Source organism: Dipodomys spectabilis, unplaced genomic scaffold (assembly GCF_019054845.1).
Source record: "Dipodomys spectabilis isolate Male_0828 unplaced genomic scaffold, ASM1905484v1 ptg000474l, whole genome shotgun sequence".
Taxonomy (NCBI): Eukaryota; Metazoa; Chordata; class Mammalia; order Rodentia; family Heteromyidae; genus Dipodomys; species Dipodomys spectabilis.
Genome location: NW_024871151.1, coordinates 1,216,350 through 1,226,562, shown reverse-complemented (window position 1 = coordinate 1,226,562; position 10,213 = coordinate 1,216,350).

The window sequence follows — 10,213 nt, the reverse complement described above, 5'->3', positions numbered from 1 at the left end:
TATAAGCCTGAGCCACTGGCACCTGGCTTAAGTGTAATTCTGGTCCTCTCTCTCTCTCCATCTCTCTTCCCCTCCCCCCTCTCTCTCCCTCTCCTTCTCTCTCTCTCTCCCTCTCTCTTTCTCTCTCTCAGGAACTGGTTGAATGGGTGCTGGAGGAGGTAGCCCAGCATCCTCATGTGGCTGGAACCCACAGGGACCCTCTCATTCTGGAGGTGGGCTGTGATTCAGGAGCTGTTTTGCTCAGCCTGTTGAACCAGCTTCATGAGGTAATCCCCTCCATGCCCCGGCTAGACCATGATGGTTATTCATTGTCCAACCCATGAGTCCTTCCCCACATACCTCTGCTTCACCGTTGAAGGAAAGTGCAAGAGAAGGTGTTACCTTTTCCCCTTGCCCAGCACAATCTCGTGCCTCTGACCTATACCCCCACCTATCTGACAAGACCCTGGCTATAAGACTATAAAAACACTCTGTGTACTACCCTTTGCTGGAGAGTGTCATTTTGGTTAGGGGGGCGGGGTTCAGAGGAAAGACCCCAGACCTGACACCTTCCAGGGGACAATGGTTCTTGTGACAGAGCCAAGTCATTGCTGTGGATAAGGAAGAAGCCTTCATCAGACTGACCCAGAACAATGCTCAAAGATAGGTAGGCTGTTGAAGTATCAAACCCACTCATGTCTGCTTCCTACTCCCAACAAGGAAGTGTAGTGTGGGTGACCCGGCCCTGGGCCTAGGGATTATAAATGGATGGTGGCAGTCAGGAGCTCATGGCTCTCACCTATCATCCTGGCTCTTTGGGAGGCTGAGGTCTGATGGTTGTAACTCAGAGCAGCCTGGGCAGGAAAGTCCGTGAGATTCTTATCTCCCATAAACCACCTCCCTCTCCAAACCCACACATAAGCCAGATGTGCTGTGGCTCAAGTGGTAGAGCCTCAGCCTTGAACAAAAGAAGCTCAGGGATAACACCCAGACCTTGAATCCAAGTCCTAGGACTAACACAATCATAAAATAAATGAACAGTGTGCACCTTTTATCTGACTACCAAGAAAGATGGATACAGTCTTCTGCTGGTACTTGTAGCCAAAGGTAAGGGGCTCCACTTGATGTTCCCCTAAACCCCTCCTTCTCTCCTTTATCTGTCCAGGCTTAGGCTGCAGGACAGAATTCAGATCATCCCCCTGGATGTGACCTTAATTACCCCCCCCCACCTTCCTTGGGGTCAGGATCCTGGATGCACTCCCTGCTGGGAGGATGAGGCACCGCAGAGATGAGGGTAGGTATCCCAGACACTTTTACACACACACACACACACACACACACACACACACACACACACACACACACATACACACACACACACACACACACACACACACACACACACACACACACACACATACGAACATACAAACACCCCTAAGCCAACTCAGATTAGCCTTTTCCAAAGACACTTTGTCTCCTTGGATTAACTGACCTAGGAGAGAATTTTGATCCCTTGTAAAATTATTTTAAATTGGACTTGCTAGTTGACAGGAGATAAACAGGAGCCAAAAAAAAAAAAAGCCATTGGTGCCCATCACCTGAGGCTGAGGATCATGCCTGTTATCCTGGCTACTCTGGAGGTTGAGATCTGAGAATCACAGCTTGAAGCCAGCCATAAGCTGGAAAGCCCCTGAGACTCTACTCTCCATGGAACCACCAAAAAGCTAGAAGTGGAGTTGTGGCTCAAGTGGTAGAGCACCAGCCTTGAACAATAAAACTCAGAGAGACAGCTCCCAGATCCTCAGTTCAAACCCACACAAAGAAATGGCCCCATCTTGTTGCCCACAGATTGCCTGGGCCTCGAGTCCCCTCTCATGGAGTGTGATACAAAACCTGTCCTTGGTGCCTGGGCCTCGAGTCCCCTCTCATGGAGTGTGATACAAAACCTTTCCCTGGGTAGTGTATCAGGATTCCAGTGGTGGAATCCAGGCCTTTCCCTTTGTGCACTGTCAACCCACATTGGCTGGAAGGCAGAAACTTACAAGGCTGGCAGCCTGCAGAGTGGAGAGGCTCCAGCTCTGCCAAGGTGATTGGAATGATCTTCTTGGAGGCAGCACTTGAAAAGGGGGTCTTGCTTAAGTAGGAGGATCTGACAGGAAGCCCAGAGAGCAAAGGTGCTGAATATGATGGACAACACAGCAGAGCATGTTCATTTCCAGCCAGGGCTGCTGGTGAGAGACTCGGTATAGATGTTCGACTTGGTATAGATGCGCGAGACTGTCCCTATACAGGTCTGAGGGATCATAGAAGAACAGCTATCCAGGGCTGGAATTGTGTCTTAGAGGTAAAGGGCTCATCAAGCTCGCAGGAAAGCACAGGTTGGATTCCTAGGTCCTGCATACACAGAAAAAGCTGAAAATGGCACTGTGGCTCAGGTGAAAGAGCCCTCTTCTGGAGACAAATAAAGTCGGGACAGCACCAGGGTCCCGATGTCAGGCCCCAGGGCTGTCACCATAAAACAGTTCTCCCAGGGACCTTTGTGACAGGTTGATGGCTATGCCCTGAAGCTCTCAGTAGATCCATCCGTGCTTTGTGTCTCCTTTGACAGAGGGGAGCTGGATACTCCTTTTGCCCTGGGCACCCCTGGATCCAGTTATCAGCAACCCTCCCAACGTCTTCCACCGGGACATGGAGCAGCTGGCCCCAGAAATCCTCAGGTACCAGTTGGGTGGGCAGGAGGATATAGGGCAGGTCCCAGAACTCCTTGTGGGTCTGATCTGCCCTGGAAGACCAGGCAATCAGGAGGAGGCAGATGGGAGCTTAGAGAGGGCTAGTGATGTGGAGTGGGCCCTTTAATCCTCATGGCCCCACCCAAATTCTGAGCCTCCCTTTGCTGTCCCTGAGGGGTGTCTAGGTGGTAGCTTATAGAGGAGGAGTAGGTGGAAATTCTGAAGGACTAGACACCTTAAGCCAGTCACTCACCCCTCTCATCCCACACCTGTCATCCTGGACACTCGGGAGGCTGAGATCCAGAGCATCTCATTTCCCAGCCCAGGCAGGAAAGTGTCATGAGAGGCTCATCTCCAATCCAACTGGAAGTGGCATTGTGGCTCAAGTGGTAGAGCACTGACCTTGAAGAAAAATCGACATCAGGGACAGTACCCAAGCACTGAGTTCAAGCCCCTCAACCAAAGAAGAAGAAAAATAAAAGAAAAAAGGAAAAAATAAACAGGAAAAAAAGAAAGGCATCCCTTCCTTGCTTGCAAGAGATGTTGAAGCAGTGGGGTTGCTATGGTTGGGAGACCAGATGCTGGCCTCCCTGGGTTTGCCCCAGTATGAAGCCATAACAGGGTGGGTGGTGCCAAGAACTCCAGAGGTTCTGGCCTGTGGTAGGCAGGGAGTGGGTGAATGGGAGCAGGGGTGGGATGGCAGTGTCAATTATATGCTCTCCACTCATGGAAGAATGGTTTTGGATGCTGGTGACAAAGTCTGAAGTGTAGGGTTATATGTGGTTTGTGTCTTGATGAGCTGGGTTTTCCCTTGGTATTAGAAGGTGGCTGAAGCTGGTCATTGCCGGTGGCTCACAACTGTCATCCTAGCTACTCAGGAGGCTGAGATCTGAGGATTGTGGTTCAAAGCCAGCTTGGGCAGGAAAATGTGTGAGACTTTATCTCCAGTGAACCACTAGAAAGCCAGAATTGGTACTGTGGCTTCAGTGGTAGAGCGCCCACCTTCAGCTCAAGAGCTAAGGGATTGTGTGCAGGCCCAGAGTTCAAACCCCATGACTGACAACCAAAAATAAAGTAGCTGAGTTTCCTGCATAGTGGTATGTACATTTAGGAAATGCCAAGATGTGTTATGAGCCATTCCAGATGTGTGAGATGTCCTGTGTTTTGTCTACACTTGGTCTGAGGATGGTAGTGCCATCTTCTTGGGTGTGGGATGTTCAGGGTGCTCAGGGACTGCTGAGGCCTTGGGCTAACTCTCTCTGTGTGTGTGTGTGTGTGTGTGTGTGTGTGTGTGTGTGTGTGTGTATTTTTCCTTTGTCTCTCTCTGTCTCCTTCCTGGGTGCCTGTCTGCCTCTTTCTGACCTTGGATGGTGCCCCTCCTCCACACTGACCTTGCCCTTTAGCCCCCTATCAGGGTCTACAATGAGTCCTAAATTGCCAGAGGCCTGCATTCCAGTTTTTCTTTGGGGCCTAATTCTGGCCTGTCCAAATCTTTGGGCACCTCCAGGGGATTCTGGATTCTGGGTCAGCATGGCCAGCTAGCATAGGGTCTCCCCTGCCTCTGGGAGGCCTCAGTCATGCGATGTCCTGCCTTTTCCTCAGCTGGGTCTCTGGCTGCACGTCCCTCCCTGCACGCTGGCAGTGGAGTGGGGAATGGAAGTTTTCCGGTGGCTCTGGCCAACTCGAGCTTGATAGCTGACTGAAGGCCACACAAGCAAGGAGGATCTGGGGCTACACGTGAGGTGAGGCCAAGGTGGCTTGGAAGTATCCATCAGTGTCTAGGAAATGTCAACATACCTTGTCACAGGAAAGTCTATTTCCCCCTCTCCCCCCCCCCCCCCCAGCTTGGCTGCTCAGGTCCTTCTAGACAATTCTGGATGCCCAGAATACAGATGCACACACTTTAGATTCTAGGTCCAGGGAACTGGGGCATGAGAGACTAGTATGGCCAATACCTCAATGTTCTGGGGCATTAGCCTTGACCTGGCTATGTCCCCCTTGTTGTACGTTCACTTCTTAATCCAGTGCTGGCCCCACACTGGCCATTTGTGGCAGTGCTGTGAAAGTGGCAGGAGTGGAAGTGAGATCCAGAGTGACCAAAATCTGGATTTATGGCCTGATTGGGGGTGAGGTGGGGGCAAAGGTTGTCTTAAAAAAGTCTTAGAGCTGGAACTCAGGGCCTAGGCACTGTCCCTGAGCTTCCATTGCTCAAAGCTAACACTGTACTACTTGAACCACAGCTCACCTTTTATCTTTTTTAGTAGTTTAATGGAGGGAAGAGTCTCATGGACTTTCCCGCCTGGGCTGGCTTCAAGCTGCCATCCTAAGAGTTCAGCTTCTTACTTAGCTAGGATTGCTGGTATAAGACATTGGGACCTACTAAGGATGTTTTTGTGTGTGTTTTGTGTGTGTGTTTGTGTGTGTGTGTGTGTGTGTGTGTATGTGTGTGTTTGTGAATTTACCAGGGCTTGAACTCAGAGCCTAGGTGGTATCCTTTAGCTTTTTTACATAAGATTGGTGCTCTACCACTTGAACTACAGTACATTTCAGCTCCCAGAAGCCCCTGACTATGTGGAGAACATAAAGCTCAAACCTGATCATATTTCTTTGACCTCAGGGAAGGGTATGATTCCTCTGCAGTCTGGAGGAGTAGGGGTGGAGTACGAAGGGTAACTGTAGATGGGTGCTAGGCTGGTAGAGAGGTACTCTGTCTTTAGCCAAGAAGGATAGTGATAGCTCAAGCTCTCATTTTCCTAGCTACTCAGGAGGCTGAGATCTGGGCCAGGAAGGGCAGAAGCTGCAAGATGGCACTGCAGGTAATTCTCGCTCATGCAGGGATCACAAGAGTACAAATCTGTCAGGCACACCTTGGGGGAGGGGGTGTTGAGTTGGGCTCATGAAAGACTTGTGTGCTCATAAATCCACAGCCAGCTGGCTGCTACTTCTAGCAGCAGCCTGGAGTCCCAGGGCTCAGAGCCCTTCTTTCCTCACCAGTGGTTGGGGGCAAATGAAGGTCTGCAATCATGGGCCAACTACAAAGGAGCATCTGTAGTGTTCTTTCCCTTGATCCTGTGGCCCCATGCATGGATGGAGGGGCGGGTTCTCTGGAACTTACTGCCTTGGCCCAGACCCTTCAGCCCAAGAAGGACTTAGGGAGAAACCACATGATCTGGTTTGAGAGTTCTGGCTCAGCTCATCATTACCACCTTCATCATTACCACCATCTTGGTACTAGGGCTTGAACTCAGGTCCTGGGCTCTGTCCCTCAGTTTTTTTCATTTAAGGCTAGCACTCTACCACTTGAGTCCCAGAAGACTATGTCTCACCAGGCTCACCAGGCTCACTTTTTTTTTTTTTTTTGCGGGTCATCGGGCTTGAACTCAGGGTCTGGGCATGCTCCTGAGCTTCTTTTGCTCAAGTCTAGCCACAGTGCCACTTTTGGCTTTCTCTGTTTCTGTGGTACTGAGAAATCGAACCCAGAGCTTTGTGCGTGCTAGGTAAGCACTCTACCGCTAAGCCACATTCGCAGCCCAAGGCTGAATTGTAACAGGAGTTATGAGGGTGGGATTTATTGGCTTACCCCATTTGGCATAGAAATCGCTGACTATTTCATATCTTTGCCGAGATTTGGGACCAGTCTGTGACTCGGCAATGAGGAATGATGAATGAATGAGAGCCACCAGGCTCCAGAGGTCTAGGCTCACATACTACAGAGGGATAGAGAATATGGATCCAGAACCTTCGACCACTCCTACAGCCTAGGAACTCTGAGGACTTGTCCCAGCTTGCCCAAGTTGGGTGGGCTGAGTATGGACAACCTGCTGAATGCCCATCATTCATATATCATCCATCCATACACAGAGACATGGAGTTACTGCTGCCTTTTTTTTGGAGGGGGGGCAGGTCTGGGGTTGAACTATGAACCTAGGCCCTGTCCCTGAGTTCCATTTGCTCAAGGGCAGTACTCTGCAACTTGAGTCACGATCCCACTCATGTTTTTTGTTTGTTTGTTTGTTTTCCTGTGATCTCTTAGAAATAAGTGTCGCCTACTTTCCTGCCCTGGCTGAATTCAAGTTGGCATTCTCTACATCTCAGCCTCCTGAGGAGCTAGGATTACAGTCAGGAGCTGGTGACACCTACCTTTCTTGTTCTTTTTTAAACCATGACAATTTGAAATCTTCACCGTGTCATTCCAATGGTTTGCATTCAAAGTGAACTATCCTGGAGTTCAATTGCTAGGATTGCCACCCAGAAATGGAAGGAGATCCTGACAAACTCATTCCTATTCATGTGAATGCTAATGAAATATTATAAAAGTAATAATTAAATTTGCAGTTAATTCATGATTCTATTTTAGAATGCCACACAAATATTATTGGACTTATATCTTCCATTCTAGCACCATAGTATGATTCCCCTAACTGAAGGATTTTGACTAATTTTTAATTGATGCTTGTATAAGTATTCAACCATGATACTTAATTAAATGGTGGCATAATGTAATAACTAATAATTGCTAATTATATATATATATAATTTAATATCATCACATTCCCTCTCTCAGTATATATCTCTATATATACATATATATATATATACATATACACACACATATATACATATACATATCTATTAGTGTATATATTGGGCACTACTGTGGCTTGATCAAAGGTCTTCAGAACTTCCTGGCAGCTCTGCTTTCTGGAGGCTGGTGTGCTAAGACTGTGACCCTATTTATGGATTGGGCATTGTAGGCCATGAGTTGAAATCCCAGCAAGGCCAAAAATTTATTCGTGGAGTAAGAAGCCAACTTTGACACATGTTTTTTCCTTCTGTGTGAAAGTCCTGGGTCTCAGTATAATGTATAATCCATATGCAAATATAATCTAGGTGATATGATGTAATAAATGAAGTGTTATATGTGTAACAATACTAAATAAATAAGGGTAGTAAACGCCATATGCAGTAAACCCATGTATGTAAATAGATCTCATATATGAATATTATTTTTTCCAGTGCTGAGGCTTGAATTCAAGCCCTGGGACCTGATCTGAATTTCTTATCTTCAAGGACAATGTCACAGAGTTACCCAGACCCTGAGTTCAAATCCCAGGCCTGCCAGAAAAATGGTGCAAATTCCAAGCCAGAGCCTTATTATTTATTTTATTTTATTTTATTTTATTTTGGCCAAGCACTTAGGTCTTGGCACCTCTGCCACAGCTGACCCTGGGATCCTAGGACCCGAGTTCAAATCTTGGGGCTGGCAAAAAAAAAATAAGGAGAAGGATAAAACTGAGAAGTTCAAGGAAGTAGTTTTACTAATTTTTTTCCTTTGTGTTGTGACCATCCTGGGTCTAAATGACAAGGACCAGAAAGTGCACATGACCTTGCATTGCTGATGTTTGGCAGGCTATTAGGGAAGCCATAGCTAAAACTGGCAACCTAGGCCTGGAGGTCAAATCCCAGGACTGCCACTAATGAAAGAAATACATTCCGATGATACATCCGTACAAATGGAATGTTATAAAAGTAACAATTAAATTAGAAGTTAGTGTATGATTTTCATATTATAAGATTATACACAATTATACTACATTAACTAATTTTCAATTACTATTTTATTATGTATTCATTCATGATACTTAAAAAAGGAAGGAATAATTTAGTTGCCAATAGAAGTAATATCGTATATGCAATTTCATAATATCCAGACATCTCTCTTGTTTTACACATATACATCTATCTATCTATCTATCTATCTATCTACCAATCTACACATTTATTTGTTTATACACTTGTCACTCCTGGGGCTCAGTGGTAGAGTGCTCCCCTAGTACATACAAAGCCCTGGTTTCTATTCCTCACTACCACATGCACAGAAAAATTCGGAAGTCGTGCTGTCACTCAAGCAGTCGAGCACTAGCTTTGAGCATAAAAGCTTAGGGACTGTGTCTAGACACTTACTCAAGACCCAAGACTGGCACCCAAAAAAAGAATGTTCTGAGCACAATGATATAAGGATAGGACTGCAAATACCTCATCACAGAGCAAGTTGGGAGTCTGGTGCTGACAGCTGCCATCTAACCTGACTTAGTCAGAGGTAAACCACTGCAACCCAGTTCCATGGAACCAGATGCTGCTGGCTCATTCACCCCTGTCATCTAAGATACCCGGGGGCTGAGATCTGACACTGGTGGGTTTAAAACCCAGCCCTGGCAGGAAGTCTGAGAAACTCTGAGCTGTGGCTCAAAGTGTTAGAGCTCTAGCCTTGAGCTAAAGGTCTTAGGACAGTAGCCCCAACTTTGAGTGCAATCCCCATGGCTAACTCCCCCCCCACAAAAACTCCCACCCCTTTAAACCATTAGATGTGAACTTTGTGCAGTTTGTGACATGTTTCTGAAAGAATGGTGATACTGATGAAAACACCCTGATTCTAGACAGCTTGGGGGATACAGCTATGTGATGAGACCTTTATGAGGTGTTTTGTGCTGAGTCCTTCACGGGGTACATTCTTTCATCTGGTCCTTATAAGACCTCCACAAGTAAGATGATTGTGCACATGAGAAAATTGAGGCTCAAATATGTCTCCATGTCAGGGCCAAAATTATGTATGTATTGAACTCTAATGAGTTGTCTCCTGGATTATTTTTCTCGGTTGTGAATGTTGAACTCAGGGCCCAGGCACTGACCCTTCCCTGTTGGGCTCATGGCTAGTGCCCTATCACGTAGAGTCAAGGACCCTAGGTATCTGTAGCTGAGGTCTGTCATCCTGCCTGCTCAGGAAGCTGAGATCTGAGGATCTGGGTTCAAAACTATCCCGAACACAAAAGGTCCCATGAGATTATTATCTCCTACTCACCACTTAGCAACTTGAAGTGGAAGCCAGTGCTGCTGACTTGTGCCTGTCATCCTAGCTACTCAGGAGGCAGAGAGCTGAGGATCACATTCCAAACCAGCCTGGGCAGGAAATTTCCTTGAGATGGTTATCTCCAGTGAACCATCAGAAAGGCTGAAAGAGTGCTGTAGCTCAAGTGGTAGAGCTTGAGCTGAAGAGCTCAGAGACATCACCCAGGCCTGCCATGGGAGGTGGCACAAATGAAGGCTTCCTGTCAAAACACAGCACTGAGGAGAGAAAGACCTTGGGGTACAAAGAGACCTTTTTCTCCTGGACTTCAGAGCCCACCCACATTCATCCTCACCAATTGCCCCCAGATGAATTGTTACAAAGCTGTACAGGAGTGAGGCTTTTTGTCTGTCTGTTCCAGCAGACTTCCTCCAGCAGCCTGGAGTGCACAGAAACACTCAGGCTACACTGTGAACAGTGAGGGCAGCCCCGGCACATGCATTGTTTTGAAAGCACTCTTTGTGCTATGAAATCATTCTATTCAAAGCAAATTTCCTAGCTGGGTGCTTTTCTTCATAGAGAATCTGGATGTTCACCAATAGAAATACATGCATTCATACACAGACACATGGAGTTACTGGCTCTTTTTTTGTGTGGC